At 40.5% G+C, this 18385-nt stretch overlaps 1 protein-coding gene across 9 annotated transcripts in view; it reads left to right on the forward strand.

Moving 5' to 3' along the window:
• Positions 1–568: 568 nt before the first annotated feature.
• EYA4 (EYA transcriptional coactivator and phosphatase 4) overlaps positions 569–18385 on the forward strand; it is a 275438-nt gene continuing 257621 nt past the window's right edge. For 3 of the 9 annotated variants that reach the window (XM_078447329.2, XM_078447332.2, XM_078447331.2), the window contains exon 1: positions 569–708. The gene's annotated coding sequence lies outside the window, so the exon portion shown is untranslated. The remainder of the gene's footprint in view (positions 709–18385) is intronic. The other 6 variants (XM_078447328.2, XM_078447336.2, XM_078447334.2 and 3 more) reach the window with 3 other exon arrangements.

Genomic DNA, 18385 nt, shown 5'->3' on the forward strand with positions numbered 1-18385 from the left:
GGCGGGGTGGGGGCGGCGCGGAGGGCGCGGAGATTACTGCGGCGCCGCCGGGGACGCCAAGGGTCCCGAGCGGTCCCCACGCGGGACCGCGAACGATGACAAAAGACAGTCACCGAGATCGAATAAAAAGAAGTTGGTCCCCGCGCGCCGCCGGTCCCGGGGCCCCCGGCGGCCTCCAGTGGCCGCGGGCGCCGGCGGCGGCGGCGTCCCCCGCCCCCAACCCCGCGCGCAAGTGCAAGGCTGCCCGCCGCGCGGCGCACGCTCCGCGGCTCCCGGCTTCCGCGCAAAACTTCGAGCCTGTCCACGTGAAGTTGTCGCTCCCGTTCAGAGGGGGCAAAGAGCTTTGGGAAAAGCTGGGCAGTGGCGACGGCGGTGGCTGTGCGCGCGCTCTCTTTTTCTTTTCTTCCACTTTTCCCCTCCCCTGCCTCAGTCCAGAGTTTTGGCTCCTCTCCTTTCCTCCTCCCCCTCGGAGCCGGCTTCTCCCCCCGCCCCGTTTCTCCCCCACTAGTGTACGCTATTTGTTGGCGGGGGTGGGGGGGTGGGGGTGGGTGGCCGAAGGGGATGTCCTGTTTTCACCAGAGGCACAGCGCGAAGGGGAAACTCCGACACTGGAAAGAACGAGAGTAAATACCTAAATACAGACGCACGGATCCGCGGCTGGGACAGACACTTGAACTTCGGATCCCGAGGCGGTTCGGGCTGCGGGAGGTTAGTGTCCCTTCTCCCCGTCCCCTCCCGCGGGTCCCGGTTTGCGGGAGCCTGCGGACTCTCCCCGGCGAAGTGCGCGCGGCTCCGCCGGGGACGCCAAGCGCCGGGGACGGAGGACGCGCGGCGTGTGGGCGCCGATTCCCGCGGGCGTCCGGAGGCGGAGTGCAGCACGCCCGAGGCCCAGGCCGCCGGGGCTGCAGTGGTGCCTTCCGCCCGGGAGGACGCCCCTTGCCCCGAGGGTCTTCTCCGAGCCTGCGGGGCCGCTGCGGGGCGGTGGCGGGACGGGGTGCGCCGCGCCCTACCTGTACCCGCCCCCGGCTCGCCGAGGCGCGCGCCACGGGGTCTCCCCTACATCCTTCCTGCGCCATTTATTACTGGGATGATCCCCCTAGATAAGCCTGACGCAAGGATGCTGACCCGGTCCGGTGGAGGGCCCGGGCTCCTGGCATTGTCACGATTCGGGATGCGTATGTACGTTCACGGCTTGTGCTCCGATCTCGAGGCACGAACGGGCCTTTTAAACCGCGGCCATCCCACTTTAATAGTTTTTATGCGGCGTGGACCCAATGTCTCCTGCAGCTTGCCAGGGTCCGTGAAATTAGAGGCGCCTTGTCAGAGGAGTCGCGTTCATTGGCTCGGGACGCGGATGCCATGGAGGGATTATAACTTCTCCAAACGAAGGGACCTGGCTGCGGAGAGCAGGTTTTCTCTCGTTTCAGAGCTTGCTGGGGTCCCGGGTGGTTGTGGCCCTGGAAACGGCTCTCTGTTTTAGCGTGTGGTTCAGCGGGATTCGGAAGCAGACCGCGTGTGTGCTGGTGTTATTTTGCGCCACCCAGCAGCCAGAACTTTCGTTTAGTAGCACTTTAAAGATGTTTCTCTCTTTGTAAGCTAGCATTATTGGGAGCAACTTGGAGCTGTAAGGAAGTTTGCGGACCGAGTCCCACGGCAGAGCTGTGGCGAAGCCGGAGAGCAGTCCCCGGTTGGGGTGGCAGTGTCTCTCCTCCCCACCACCCCTCTCGCCCCTTCTCTTGAAGGCTCGCGGGGTTCGTCCTTGGGGTGAGTGTGTGTGTGGGGGGGGGGGAGGGTAGTGTTTGGAGACAGTCCCCTGCCCCCTCGCTTCCCGCGCCTCTCTCCCCAGCACTGCAGAGCGTGCAGTCATTCATGAATCCCTAACCTGAGACCCAAGGAGGGAGGCGCAGGTCCCTGGGCCCTTCCTGCCAGGGGTGCAGAACAGCGACGGGGCGTGTGTTTTGGTTTCAGAGCAGTTCCACGTGGAGCATCTCCGTGTGCGTGTCTGTGTGTTGTGTACTTGATCTGTGAGGAGGTAACAGGAGTCTCGTGTTCAAACCCAGTGGGCCGTTGGCCATTAATTTGCTTTCCTGGCTGTCATTACAGACACTTCCAAAATCTGATACCTCAGAGAACCAACAGGTTAGGTTTCACATTAAGAGCTCATACTTAACAGTTTTCTTTCTCCCTTACCCCTTTTGGCTTGGCACCCTGGGATCAACGTAATTGATGTCGCGAAACATATCTTCTCGAATATGGCATTTTGTTCCTCTTCTCAGCGGCCACTTTTTGCACCCTCTTGCATTTGTCAGTTTCTGTGCGGGCTCCTTCGGGACTTAGGTGGGAGTCTTAGGAGCTTTTAACAACCGCGGGCTCACCTTTAGCAGCTTCTGGAGTTTCATTTACACTTAGGTGACTGGCAGGATTGGGAGTTGAAGATGGTTTTTGTTTGTTTGTTGGGTTGTTTTTGTTTTTTATTTTTAACCCCCCCTCCTCCCCCCAGGACAGGGATTGCACTTGATAACGTTTCCAGAACTTTAGTTTTAAACAGAAACGTTGCCTTTTTTTTTTTTTTCTTTTTTCTCTTATAATGTTTGTGGCCAGCTTGTAGCTGAAGAACCAAAAACCAGGAAAGGGGGCGGGGAGAGAATCCTAAAACAAAATATTTGATACGTGGTATGGTGGGTGCGTTTTGGGGGACTGCGCTCAAAAGGCAGTTGTGTGTGTGTGTTTTAAAATAACATTATCCCAAGAAATAAGTAGCAGTAGTAACAAGAGACAAACTGTTTTGTGTGGAGCTCGACTGCCAGAATCTGATTTTTATGGCAACAATACCAAAGGCAGATATAACCGCATCCATTTTTATTGTCGTTATAAACCATAAAAATAGTTTGTTCCACCCGATTAAAAGTTGTAAGCCATTCAGAACTAAACCAATTTTTAGAAATGACTGTTCAAGAAAGAAAGTTAAAACTTTTGACAGTTACAGCTTTGAAAGTAACATAATTAGATTATTTGGAAACTCCTTTTTTTTTTTTTTTCTGATTGGTAGGGACATATCCTTGTCTTTCAGAACAAGTGAAGGTCTAAAATCAGTGTAGTTTTGAAAAGCCTGTTTTTCTTTGTCAGTTACCTGAAAATAGTATTTTAATGTATTTATACATTTTAATGTATTTATAATTAGAGGTTGTTTCACAATTATAACAAGTAAGAAGATTGACTTGATTATGTTTTTTATTAGGAATTATTTCAGTGGCTATTAGATACTTAATTTCTCTTACAAAATGGAAAGCTTTAAGTAAATGTTTATAGCTAGTATTTAAATACTGTGTTCAAATTTTTAAAAATTAAAGAAATAAAACATAAGATTTGTATAAGAAGAAATTGGTTCAGGAGCAATCATTATTCTTATTAGAAAATATAGATGCTGCATTCTAGAGGATTTGTAGAAGCTCGTGGAAAAACTTGTCTTTGCATAAAAGTTTCTTTCTTGAAGGGAGTTTGGCAGATGAGTAGTTTGTCATTTTTTCTTTTAAGAAACCTCTTTGAATTAAAAAAAAAAAAGAAATCAAGTTATCCATTTCTAAGAGTTTCCTTTTTATTTATGTTGTGATTTGGGGTGTAAATAAATTTTACATACCCACGGGAAATAGTGTGTCCAGTTTCATGTTTTCAATCTCTGTTGCAAGTTCTAAATGACTGATGCCATGTCTAAAAATATATTTATGTGGCTTGGTATTTCATTTAAAAAAATTTATGCACTGAAATGAAATTATCCAGAATCTTTAGAAAAGCAGAACAGTAGAAGATCCATAGCGATTGTTATGAAGAGTTAGGATGTCGGAAAGTTCCAATTCTAACTTTCAAATAATGAGGTTAACTTATTTCACCCAGTGAAACCTTCCATTTTAATAGAGAATTCAAGAAGAGGGGAGATAATCCTTTTCAAGACTTAGTGAAATGTTAAGTAATAAGAGTGCAGGTATTTATTATGTTTTTTCATTATCTTTTTTTCCCCCTATTAGGTAAATGCAGGAACACTGAACATTCAGTAAAAACAGGCCCCCTTTATAAGGAGTTTATTCACCATAGTTCTGTATTGCAGCTGCTGATCATATTTCATGGAGCTGTTAAAGCACTTAAAACCTAAAATTAGGTACTGTCTGGTTGTAAATATTTCAGATCCCTCATTTAAGAAACAAACAGAAAAGCGTGGTATCAGAAGTAGAAGATGTTTTGAATCTTCTCATTGAAAAACTGAACAAACCTTTATCAAAGACCTTCTTTTTCCGGTGAGAATGTAGCCATGACAGTTGTTTTTAAATGGGTATTATTTTTACATAGTCTAAACTCTTATAATGCGTCTTCCTATAAAGTGTCTTAAACTAATTGTATTCAGAAATACAGTTGGGGGATTTTATTACAATGGTTACTAGGTGAATGAAATCAACACGGGACGGGATGGACGAGACAGTTGCAATGTACCTGCTTCTCTCATGAATGTTTCCTGGTGAACTAAGAAATGACTTGATCTTTAAGGCATTTGTTCTAGAGATGGATGAGATGCAGTGGTGTATTTAATTGCAGTGTGTGTAATATTGCATCCAGTTAGATGCATTTTAACACGGGGAGCCCTGAATATTCATTGAATTGTACATGGAGCAAAACTTGGCATCATTTATTTTGAACTTGAGTGGAAGAAAATAAACAAGAAACACATATTCAAAGGCAGTGCAAGCAATTTTGATTGCTTTTAAGAGGTTTGAAGACTTTGTAAACATTACTGTCACCTAATATTACTCCTGGCAGTTCACGTTAGTATATGCCTTGGTGATACGCCATTTTACTCTTGAAGTTTGTGATTCTTACCATGTATCCAGCTATGTTTCTGCTAGTAGAGAGGACTGAAAGTGAATACCACTACCCTTACTGCCCTAACTCCTTTTCTGTCTTCCAGAAAAAGAGATGAAATGCATTCATTTAAAAATAGAAACCATTTTGAGTTATCAAAACCACATTTTTATGGTAGTTTAAAATAGTTTCAGAGAGTGCACCTCTGGATCTCACTGTAACCTTTTCTGTCATTGAGAGGTGCTAATTGATCTTAGGTCACTGACATAATAGTATAGTTTGATATTTGAAACCGTTCAACATTGGCCTGGCCCTTTTCTCACCCTGAGATTTCAGTCCATGGCTGATGAATAACACCATATTAAAACGTCAGGAATTCTAATTTTTTTTCTCTCTATGAAACATTTTAATACAACATACTCATTTTTGAAGCTTTTATTTATGTACAATAAGTACATTTATTTTAATGCACCTTTGAGCTATGGGAGAAAGACTGATATTATCGTGTTAGGATTTTTTTAATATTTTTTTCCACGGGTAGATATTTTTAGATGAAAATTTGAGGCAGAGTTTGATTGCTGTGATCACATTGGAATACTTTCAAAGCAAAGTTGCATTAAACTGGTATTGAATAGCCATCTCGAGATTTCACACCTACAGTATATTTTCTTAGGCATGTTCATATCTTAAAATACATCTGAAAATAGAAATTGTCAGATTCGTTTTTGTAAAGCTGTCATTTTCCTTTCCCTGTAAATCATTCCCATTGTCAATGTCTGTTGTTATTCTCATCACAGCATCATAGCTGACATTTACTGAGGCTTTACGTTAAAGTGTGGAATAACCAATTTTATCTTTTCAACTCTACCATAAATTAGGTACTTTTATTATTCCCATTTTACAGGTGAGGAAACTAAGACCCAGTCATGCAATGGAGTGGAGCCAGGGTCCCAACTCTGCAGTCGGACCTCAGAGGTCTGATTCTCAAGGGCTGCATCAGGCAGTCGCTCCCAACAGTCATTTATGAGTTCATTTTTGGTGCTTTCCGAACAGACATTTTATTTTTTGTATTATTAATTATGTATTTATTTAAGGGTATTAGAAAAATATGTAAAGTGACATATTGAACCTATAATTTCACAGATCATATTGTTGAAGAAAAGGACAGAAAAAGTATTGATGTAAAACAAGTTAAATTTTAGAAAGCGCCTATTTAAAGAAACGGATGAAGTAACAGTGAGTGAGCGCTCGGCTAAAATAGCCCAAATCATGGAGGTTGGTGGCAAATGACTGAATTTGGAGAAACTATTACCCTACAATGCTTCCCAAATGTCAGGAACTTATGAGCAGGTCTTTTTAATATTTAACTTACGTACCAACTTTTCCTTTGCTTTTCAAGCCTTATCCATTGGTTAGATGTTATTGATTTTGTTAGATGTTATTGGTTTTGTTGTTGTTGTTATGATGTTGCTGTTGTTTTAAGTCTGAATGCTGGTTGTGAATCTCAAATCTACACATTTATCTTGAACCAACTAATAAAGGCTGCTTGATGAATTTCTAGAGGCAAGTTTAAATTGTAATGGGTCACTCATATTTTGGAAACACTTTCAGTTTGCATGGATATCATATCAGACTATATTTTTAAGGTTTTCTCTAGGTGAACACTTGCTTTGCTGTTGATAATCTGTTTTATAACTTTATTGTTTCACTGACACAGTGGTTTTCATTTATTTATTTATTTATTTATGTATTTAGCCACAGACCCTTTTATTAAAGTGAAAACTGACACTCTGCCCACAGGAGGAATATTCACTGCCCTGAATGAAGCAGAACATGGGTGGCCCGTGAATCACTCACCAACACTGCCCTGCAACCATTGCCCGCTGCCAGTCTCTCTGAGGGTCTTTGAGTGTGTGAAAATCTCTGAAAAAAGGTCCTCTGAGAAAGGGGCCCATTCAGAGTACCTGCTGTATAACATGTTGAAATGTCATCCACTAAAAAACAAAACAAAAACAACTCTCAAATACCACAAAGTATCTCCAGTGTAATATGTGGACAAAGGCATGCCTGCCCATCCTAGTATTACTTGGAATGTTCTTCTTAACCAATCTGCCACTTTATTTCAGTTTAGCACTTGGAAAATAAAAGTAGCGGGTATGTTTCCCACACGAAGGTCCAGGTCTGAATGAGGCACACTGAATTTTTACATGCAAATGTTTGCTATATTAGAGTATCTTTTTTCCTTTAATGACTTTCTGAAGAAACATCAGCAGTGGCAGAAATTGACATGCCCTTAGATTTTCACGTAAATTATTGCTGCCATTTCTGTGATTCTTTCCTCTTTTCTTCCTAAAATGAAAGGGACATTTTGTAGTGAAGGCTACAATTAAATCATAAAAGTTTACATTCATATGCCATTAAGTTTAATTCTACTCACAAAAGCAACAGCATTCGATTTGAAATTCTATACTTAATCAGGTAGGTGTACCACATACTGGGAGAGCTTATTCTCTGAAAGGTCACATACACAATTCACAGACCTCTGCGCGTACCCTACAGAGTGATCTATTCGTTACAGTTCACCTCTGACTCTGAACTCCCCAATGTTAAAGGATTTGAAAAGAACTAAATGTTCTCACTAAGAGATTGAATACTTCTAACCTGATGTGCCTGGTGTGTTGAAAGTGATGATAACTTGGGGAAGTCAGCAGGTCTCTGAATTAGGTAATGCTTTTCACTTAAAAGTTTATATTTTAATGCAAATGTATATTCATGTATGAGTATGACTCAAGTAATTCTAGCCAGATTTAATCACAAGTGGGTGAGTCATGTTCAGATTCCCTTTTGCAGATTTTCTGTAATCTCAAACTTTGCTTCTAGTAGGTATCTTAGGAATGCAAACTTCAAAAATTTCTGTCAAGAACAGCAATACTACTAAATTTGTTCACACGAATCTTTAGGTGTTCAGATGATGTTGCTGCTTTGTTTTTCTTAGTTGACCCAAGAAGAATTGTAATTTAGGTCCGTTTTCTCTCCTTAATTATTGCCTTTGGATTTTAAAGTCTTCATTGGTGAAGATACCTAACAAAATTATGGGTACCCATACATGATTTTTAAGCGCTTTTTCATTTTCAGTGTTGCTCAAGACATGTAAAAATTAGAGTGAAATGAATAGGTTTTTCCCTACCGTGTATTAATTTTGGAGACGTTGGGGCTATTAGTCTCTTTTAGGATGTTTTACTTTTTCTTGGCATATACCATTCACAAGGAATGGTTAACGGTAATAAGTGAGTTAACCGTGATAACCGAGGTCGCGGGTTTAATTCTCAGATGATCATATTAGCTTTTTGGGTGGACACGTGTCCTATATACACTTAGTCATATTGTCTTTAGTTTGGTCCTGGGGGACCATCGTGGATGATGCTGGACCTGTCTCCAAGACTCTCCTCCCTATCTATAAGATGTTCAATCACATTTGTTGACAATTTTTAGCAGGTACCTCTTGCACTTCAACATGCTTCAGAAAAATTCTCTCTTGCCTCTAGGACAATTCCAAAATTCTTAGCAGGGAGTACAAGGCCTTTTGTGCCGAGAACCTTATTGCTCAGGTTGCCTTTCTCCTCCATCACCAGCTGGTCACAGGAATCTCTAGTGGTAGAGAGAACTGTGCATGTGATTCTTTCTACCCAGAAGACAGCTCTTCTGCCCCTGAAACTTGCTTTTTTACTTCTTTTCCAAGACTGCAGACATCAAACGTTACCTCTTCTGGTAAGTTCATGTGTCCTCCAGAGGCTGAGTTGGATGTTTCTTTCCTTTTTGCTGTCAAAGCACCCAGCTTCTACCTTCAACCCAGCACCTGCCACATTGACATGTAATAGAGGTCATGAATTCAGATCCTGCTCTACACCTGTGTGTTTACTGATGCACTTACTGGCATTTTTCATCTCCGTATTTCCAGTGAGCAGGGGTCACTGTGGAGTGAATTTCTGTGGAGTGAAATGCGTAAGGAAAACGGGGATGAGAGCAGTGATGGTGAGACCGGACATCCTCTGTCATGAGATTGGAGGGCCCCATGAGCGGGGTAGCTGTGACCATGAGACGCAGGACAGCCTTAAGAACAACCTCAGGGATTTTCTGTGTTAGCCCAGTAGAATTACGACTCTGAATCTAGGCCCAGCTTATAGGATGTGTGTATGAGTGTAGAAATGTATTTATTTCCCTCATGACTCTTGAGAAGTCAGTGGTCCAGTGGGTCAGCCAAGGATCCTAAAGGTCTTTGAAGATACGAGTATTTCATTGCACTTGAAATCCAAGGGAGCTGATTCTTCTTATAGCATAATGATTAAGTACAAAGAATATGGAGGCAGGCTGCTTGGGTTCAAACCCCAGCTTTGACACCAAAGACTCTGGAATGATAAGCATGTGACTTAAACTGGTTTTGCTTCAGTTTTCTCTTGTGGAATAGAACATACTCTGTGAGGTTCTGATGACAATTCAGTGAGTAAGTGTATGTGAAGTATTTAGAATGGTGTCTGATAAGAGTATTAGCTGCTATGATTATGATTGTTACTCTTCATCAGGTCACCCAAAATGTTCACAGAGTTTTAGAGCTGGAAGTCATTTTGGGGGTCATAGACTGGGGACTATAATTTGAGTCTCCAGTGGTCCAAATGCAAATTTGGCATTCTTGGGTGATCTTGGCAAAGCCGAGGCTGTATTTGGATCCCTGAGAGAAGACATTAGAGGGGCCCCAAACTGGGCTTTGGCCATTTATGTTGCACAGAATTTCTTTTCACCAGTGCTTCCACATGCAGTATTCTAGATTTTTTTAAGGCTTTGATTTATGGGGCTCTCCAACTTCCCTAAACAATTAATTTTTTTAAAATGTTTGTTTATTTATTTACTTTTGAGTGGGGGGAGCAGAAAGAGAGGGAGGGAGAGGGAGAATCCCAAGCAGGCTCCTCACTGTCAGTGTGGGGCTTGAACCCACAAAACGTGAGATCATGACCTGAGCCGAAATCAAGAGTCAGATGCTTAACCGACTGAGCCACCCAGGCGCCCCCAGTACTGCTATGACTCTTATCTCTGCAGAGACAATAGGGGGTTATAAGCACTCTGTTTCAGAATTTATCACTCAGTCCTTGGATTCAGATGTGATGAGTGTATAGCAGAGTGGGGCTGAGGGAGGAAGGGAAGTTAAAATAATTGTTAGTCGAGGTTCTGTTTTTATTGCTTACCTGGAACTTCCAGATGCATCTGTCCTAAGAAAAATGTACTCATATGGATGTTGTACTTGAATCCCTTAGCATAGGCAGCCCAGTGTTTCTCAGTAGTGGACACATAGTGTGACATTAGTCTCAGGTGTTCTCAAGCTCTTATTGGCATTTGGGGTTGATGATTGTTGGTGTGTGTATATGGCTGGCTGATGCATTATAGAGTGTTGAGTAGCATTCCTAGTCTCTACCCACTAGATGCCAGCAGCACCTTCCCTGGAGTAATGGCAGCATCTCCCCAGACATTGCCAGGCATCCTCCGGAAGCCGATTGTCCCCATTTGAGAACCCATGACCAGAGCAGATCTTAAGATCACTTGATTTGGTCAAGAGACTCCCAGGCATCTGCATGAGCGGATCGTTCTATTTTCAGTCAAGTGTCAAGACTCTTCATACCTTCTGCCCAACTTTAAATACAAAAACCAAACAACTCTTATTGGTTGTGTTGATGGATAAGCTGTACACAGATGGGATTTACAGATTGGCTTTACACAGACTTTTAAAAATATTTATCTATTGAGGCACCTGAGTCGCTCAATGGGTTAAGCATCCAACTTCGGCTCAGGTCATGATCTCACAGTTCGTGGGTTCGAGCCCCACGTCGGGCTCTGCACTGACAGCTCTGTGCTGATGCAGGGCTCGATCCCACGACCTTGAGGTCACGACCTGAGCGGAAATCAAAAGTCGGATGCTCAACCAGCTAAGCCAGCAGGTGCCTCAGGCTTTATACGGATTGACTACTTTTAGCATATTTATTTTTTCTGGGAATAATATATGAGTAGGGAGAGCAGAATACCCAGGGAAGTATATAGGAAGTAGATATTTCTGTGGCTCACCTTTACGTCTATTTTTTTTTTTACTGTTGCTTATTAGTAGATACTGTTGATTCACTTTTAATAATGACAATTACCTATTTTTTTCCCACAGATGAATAACTCAGTCACAAGAAACTTGTATTTACTGTAGTGCCAGAAAAAATAAAGTTTCCTATAATCAAAACTGCCTAAGATTAAAATACTTAATACAATTATTTGTTCATTTCCGATGAGAAATTTTCAAATGAAATATGTCTTAGCTTTCAGTTTGTACCACAATTTCAGGATCTTGAATTCAATAACATTAGTCCAGTCCGAAGAAAGTGAAAATGAAAATATTGCATTAAGCACTCCTGTGATGAATCACCAAATCCAAACTTAGTTCTAATTCTGTAGGTTTAATTTTGACAAACATTTTATCTGTGAACTCCTGTGTAGTTGATGTAAGTAAATGTGACTGTGGTCTGAGTACCACCTCTGTCCTCTGCCTAGTTTAGCCTATATGAAAGATGTTTGAAGATCACTTAAACGAACAAAAAGGAACATAATGCTAATGTAAAGTGAGAGAGGAAAACTACCTACATGAGTTTTGGATTGAATGTGAAAGGTATTTTGAAGTATGAAATAGTTATAGAAATATAATTCGACTCATAACTCCTATGAGGTCTAAACAGTAGATAATTCTTGCCATCTCATTAGTAATTGCAAAGATACTTGAAATTCTACACATATGTATTATCTAATTTAGTGGTTTTACTTTAATTATATTAGGCAGGTAATCATGTTACCTGAAAGCAGTCAAACTGACCTAGGGATTTCACGTCATTTACTAATTGAGGCTCAAGCAGGCAGGGCGGAAGAACCTGAAAACGTACTCTGTCTCTGTGTCTCTCTCATACCTCTCCTTGATTTATGCTTTAAGTTTTGAAATGTACTTTTAAGAGGGGAAAGTGGCTATGCATATAGCATACTGAATGTGACCAAAATGTCTTTCTGTTTTCTAAGAGGAGAAGAACCTTGCTCAGCCACTTGTTAGCAGAAAGATGAATTGGATTCTGGGCCACCCAATGACAGATGGGGGTCATTCCATGGGAGTTGGGGGGGTTGTCAGGGGCTTAAATTATGAGTTTTCAGTTTTCTTTTTTTTTTTAATTTTTTTTTTAACGTTTATTTATTTTTGAGACAGAGAGAGACAGAGCATGAATGGGGGAGGGTCAGAGAGAGGGAGACACAGAATCTGAAACGGCCCCAGGCTCTGAGCTGTCAGCACAGAGCCCGACGCGGGGCTCGAACTCACGGACCGCAAGATCATGACCTGAGCCAAAGTTGGCCGCCCAACCGACTGAGCCACCCAGGCGCCCCGAGTTTTCAGTTTTCAGATGGTGGAGGAGAGTTCTGCTCCCTGTCTTGACAAGAAGTCCAAAGAAGGCGTAGCAACACTCAACTCCATCCAGGTGCTTTATACCTGATGTTGAATAAGAAGCCTGTTCATTGGAGAACAGCCAACAAACCAGAGGTTTGGTTTTTTCGAAGGAACACTTCCTGGGCTCATAAATTAGGGAACCGCCCCCCCTCCAAGAATTTCAGGTCACATATCTACTTTCTCAGGTTGATTCTTTGTATAATGGGTCCTAATGTAAGACTTACATATTTTTATGAATGCTCTGTGTTACTAAGTACAATTAGGCACTTCCTTTTTGTCTCCCCGGGGTATTCTCTCCCCCCATTGTCTTCCACTGCCCCAGCTATCTCAACCATCTCACATCTTACTTTTTTGCTGCCTACCTGTACAAAAAAATCTACTAACTTTTCAAGGCTTAGCTCACATGTCACCTCCTCTGGGAAGCCATCCCTAAGGCTCAGGCAGAATTCATTCTTTTCTCTCTGTAATACCATAGCACCTTTTTGGGGCTGTTAATATCGAAACACATTGTGCTGTGGCTGATTATATGTGAATCGTTCTTCTAGAGAGATCCTGAACTCACTGAGGATAGAGATCATATCTTTCCCCCACTGTAGTGCCAGGACCTGGGCATATTCATGGAAATTCACTAACTGCACTATTCCATGCATGTCTTCACAGGACATACAGCCAAAGCCAGACGGCTACAAAGAAAATCCCGTTTACCGTTTAGAAACTGATTTTCCTTTTCTCATGGTCAAAGAAACACATTTATTGGTGGTGGTTGTTTTTTATGGTAACTTATTTGATATTTCATTTGCACTAAGATATTATTATTTTCTAGAAGAAGAAAAGATCTATCCAGCATGAACTGGTGTTTTGAATAAACTAAAGTTAAAAAGACAGATTCCAGTCGAGGTTTAATAGTCTTTGTATTTCTGTTTTCCTCCGAAAACAAACTTCGGCCTCTCTGGTTGCTTTCTGCAGAGATGCACTGCATGTTATTTTGAAGAATTTTTAACCCTCAGAATTATGGACTTCATCTGAGAGGAAGCATGTTCTGTATTTGTTTATGTCAATGTTTCAAAATATGGGGACCAGAAATCCCAGATGTGTCTTAAAGTATGTGTGGCCTTTTGGTGAGAGAAATTAGGTCTTTTTTCAGGCACAATTGAGGAAGGAAAATTTTTTGTTTAGTTTCTAGTGGTTTGTTTTTAGGCATTTTCCACAAAAAGATGAGCAAGACCCTTCAAAACCACCAACTTGCTTATTTAGGGGGAAAAAAAACCCCTCCCGTGTCCAAAAATAACATTAAATTAAAATGATTGTTTCCAATAGTTTCAAAAATTGTGGTTTTATTTCCTTGTATGAGTCACTTCTGAATGCAGTATGTGATTGCACTACATCATGAGGAAGCATGTTTGCTGGATAGTTTAGTAAGTCACATTGTTTATCAGAGAATCAGATCAGAAGAGGAATTTAGCTTACCTCTCTGTTTTGCAGCGGGGGGAATGGATTAGGGACGTTAAGTGGTGTCTTCAGAAAGAAGCTAAAAAGAGGACCTCCTCCTGGAGACACCCCAGTGCTTCCAGCTCTCTGAATTGTTGCCTTTATTTTTCCTTTGGGCATGTCTGACAAGGAGTTGCAGATACTGGAATCAGACCACAGTCTGTCTGTGTCCAGGCCCTGCCGCCATTCCTCAGCCGTGCAACCATGGGGAAGTTACTTACTGAGCTGCCGTAGGCCATAGCTCCAGGATGTGGACACGGGGAGTAATAATAGTACTTGCCTCTTGCCTCGTGGAGTTGCAAGGAATAACCCAGTTCATACAGGAAAAGACACGGAAAATGCTCAGAACATATTTTGAATTGATTTCTTTGAATAACCTGCTGAGTGTATTTAATATTCAAAAAGGGGACCTTCGTGCTGCTGAAGCAAGATTTTTTTTTTAATCAATTTTTTTTTTTAAGAAAAGTAATTCATACGTTGGGTAGCACATTAAAACAGAGATGATAGAAATTATTTTTGAGGGGAATGACTGGAAGAAGGAAGGAGAGAGCCTTCTGGAATGCTGGTAGTGGCCTTTATCTTGGTCCGATTGCTGATGACACGGGGTGCTTATTTAATAAATGTGTATCAGTTGTTTACTTTTGATTTGTGTACTCGTGTATGTTTTACTGTAATAAAAAGTTAAAAAACACAGATGTATTTAAAGCAAAAAGTGGATGTCCTTCACTTTATTCATTTCCTCTAGATTCCACAATTCAGGGTAAATCGTTTTATTCTAGTGCACTTCCTTTCAGACTTTTTTTTCCAGACTTTTTTTTTTTCCTGTACATATGTAAATGTAAGAACTATATGAGGTTGTAACTTATTTTTATTTTACGTTTGTTTTTATTTTGGTATCGTGTATCTTGAATGCTTTCCCACGTGAGTACGTATAATTCTGGGTACTCCTATTTAATTTATGCATATGTTTTACAATGTAACTGTTCCCTTCTTGGTGTATCCTTAGGTTGCCTGCAGTTTTTTCTTATTATGAATAGTGTTGCAGTGACGATTTTTATATAATTCTCTGTATATCTCCCCCAAATTCCTGGAGGTAAAACATACATGCAGGATTAATAGGCAAAAGAATATGAGTATATTGCATAGATGGTCCCGAAAGATTTTTCCAAGAAGTTATAACACCTTGCGTCCCTATGATGATGCTTACATCTTCCTCATAAAAGAGATGGGCAAAATGTTATGCTCAATTTAACACTGTAATAATTTGTGCTCTAATTCATAGGAAAGCTAATAGTAATAAATTCCTTGAGACTCAAACACTAATTGGAAGTGTTTAGTGATAAGAGCAAATCGTTCTATTAACCCCATATATAACAAATCTATGTTATATACGTTAATATCTCATTTAAGAATTGTTAAATGAGTAATTATGTGAGTAATTATTGTGTTTATTCATAGTTCTTTAACTAATTGGTAGGAAGAAAAATCCATATATGTCCTATTCGTGACCTGGTTTTCCTCAGTACCATAAAACATTAATAAGAATTATTAGGAGAAGTGGCTCTAACTCATATGTTGTTGATGAGAATTTATGAGGAATTACGTATCATTATTCTGTTAAGAGCCAACTATGTGCCAGGGGCACATTCTAAGCACCTCGCATATATTGCTGTAGCTTTTTAACGTGTATTTGAAAAGGATAGACATGTATTATTATAAGTGAGATTACTCCATCCTGAATGTATGTTGATAAATAATACTGTATGCCAAAATATTAACTGTCATATCAATGTACTAATTTGTAAATCTGTGAAATGTTATAATCTGTTTAATGTGAAAATTAAATTTAATGTCTCAAAATCCAGAAAATTGCTACTCAAGTCCTGACTACCGCAATGTGATACATGAAGTTTAAGATGAAGTATATTAATCAGTTGACTTCATTGTTCGAATCTCCTATGTAGAAAATTCTGTTTCCAGAATAGTCAGTTCTTACAAGTTCTGGTTAACCTTTAAGAGTTATCTATTATCTTAAAAGAGTAATCCAACTCAAAATAGCTAACCTATTCCTCTAGCAGTGGATAAATATGGCTATCAATTTTTGTGGGGTTTTTTTTCCTGCAGAATTTCCTGTTATTCCAAGGGACTCAATAGGACTTATGCACATAAAACTGAAAATTATATTACTACAGGGAAACTGCTTTGTGCCTTTGAGAAGGAACTCTCTTGCTAACTTAAGTACTATATGTGTGTAGAATAGCTAACATTTTCCTCCCAAGAAATTTCATGTATGCAGTTAAAACACTCTTAAATTGATTAAGGATTTGTTATATATTTCCAGAAGCACTCAAGAGTACTTTTATGGTTATAAGAGTAGAGTGCATTAGAATGCCAGAAACCAGCGAATACGCTAGAGGCCTTCAAAACCATGCCCAACATTCCTGACTGTACCATATAAACATGTGGGGCAGCCTGGAAAAACAAAACAACTCCCCATCCCCCCCAACAGAGGTAAACCTATGATGATAACACTTCAACTGGCTTAAATATTAATTTGATACTTTTTCTGTTAGAAGTAATTTTTATTACCTAGCAAACGGAATGGAGAAGTAATAAATATGACTGGTATTTTTTTCTCAAGTATCATTTTACATTAGATTTGACTAGTTACCTTTATACTTTTTGGAAAGCGTATTATGGAACTACCACAGTATTTTGCCTATTAATCAGGGAAGCTAAAAAACGTTTTATAAATGTTGAATCAAAACCTTCACTGCAGTGAGGGAATTAAATTTCAAGCAATATACTCCTTTTATAGGGTGAGAAACTGAAGTATGGAGAAATTACAAGATTTTCCCAAAGCCATACATTGAGTCATGGTAGACATAGAAATCTACAATTCTGTTTGCCTGATTCACTCTACAATTTCATGAGATGAAAGTTGTCTATTTCCTGACATGTGCCTGAGGAGTGTTTCCTCATTCCCTTGCTGGTTCATTCATTCACTTAGTTTATACATTACATAGGAATCAGTGTTTTTGCAAGATACAATCTTGATGTAGGGAGTGTGAATAATATTTGAATTTATCTATCTTTGATATTTTCTTTGAAGAAACTTGTATTTTTTTTTCATGACCATGAAAGAGAAATTAAGGCATTCAACAATAGGTTGGATTGTTCAGGGGTGGGCCACAGTAATATCTGTGAGGAACGCCTGAAGCTTCTTTAGGAGCTAATACATTCTGTTCAAGGGCTTGAACAAGAACTTGGCTGAAGCCCTAGTTAGTCCTGGAGCAGAGTGGTGGCCAGAAGAAACCATATTACCCATCAGGTGTACGGAAAGGACCAGTGTCCACATCTCTACAATCTCTTATATTTGGTTTGATCAGGAGAGGGGAGATTATCCTGCTTCCCTGTCATTTTCTCGAGTTTCAAATCTCACATTTTTAATTCTTGTTTATTGTGATCTTTTTCTTCCTAGTTTAACCAGTATTTTCCCAAGCTTTCTTCACCCTTTTCTTTTTTCTTTGTTTCCCTTTCTTTTCTTTTTTCTTTTTTCTTTTTTCTTTTTTCTTTTTGTTTTTCTCCAAGCTGCAAGAGTCCTATTTAAAGGAAATAGTATTTCTCTGGGTCAGACCTCACTTCTCCTTGATTGAACAGCTGGTGCCACAAGTAATGTCAAAGAGGAAAGTATCCAGCACCTTCCCCCTGCGCTCCGCCCCCTCCCACACAGTGCCCTGTAACAGAGAATCCAAATAATATAAAGCGGTGCCATCTGCCCTCAACCTTTTCTACAGAGTTTAGTGGACACTTTTTTTGGTTTGTTTGTTTGTTTTCTTGTTCTTTGCTTGCTGCTCTGAGACTTAGGACTGAAACTCAGTTCCAGCTTATGGCTCACCAGCTCTTTCCTTGGAAGAGTTCTTTCCCAGGAGGCTCTTCAGGCCCAAGAACACTTGGAGCCCTGGGAGCCTAACCCATAGATTCTACAAACAAGCCCAGGCACGTCCAAGTCCTAGGCAAACCAAACCTTCTGGTATCTTAAACATTAGTCTTTTTCTGTGATTTTCCTGAAGTATAATTCAGTCTTTAACAAACAAGCAAATGAACAGAATCTTAAGGTCTTTCATTCTTCCTGCTTTGAAAACTGATTCCCATTAATTTCCAATTCTGCTAATTGGGTTTCCTTTTCATTTTTGTCTGGATATTAATGTGATATTTGGTATACATTAATACTGATCTGTACTAATTTAATGTCCATTTATAATTGAATGGTTTAAAGATAATGATGCACTATGACCTAGTTGATATCGGTCTTCCATTTAATGCATTTCCTAGGCAATTATGCATTCCTAGCAATTGTGGCTGAGTGAATTCTCCCATAATCCCTGTTGGGAAACAAAACTTTTTTTTTTTTTTTTTTTAAAGATGTGGTCTTATGAACTAGAGGTACTTAACTTGAGGAAAAAAGATTTAGAGGTGACGTGAATGGTAGCACTCTCTTAATATCTACCCTACCTATTAAAGCAGGATTCAGTTTAT

This window comes from Panthera onca, chromosome B2 (assembly GCF_046562875.1).
Source record: "Panthera onca isolate mPanOnc1 chromosome B2, mPanOnc1 haplotype 2, whole genome shotgun sequence".
Lineage (NCBI taxonomy): Eukaryota > Metazoa > Chordata > Mammalia > Carnivora > Felidae > Panthera > Panthera onca.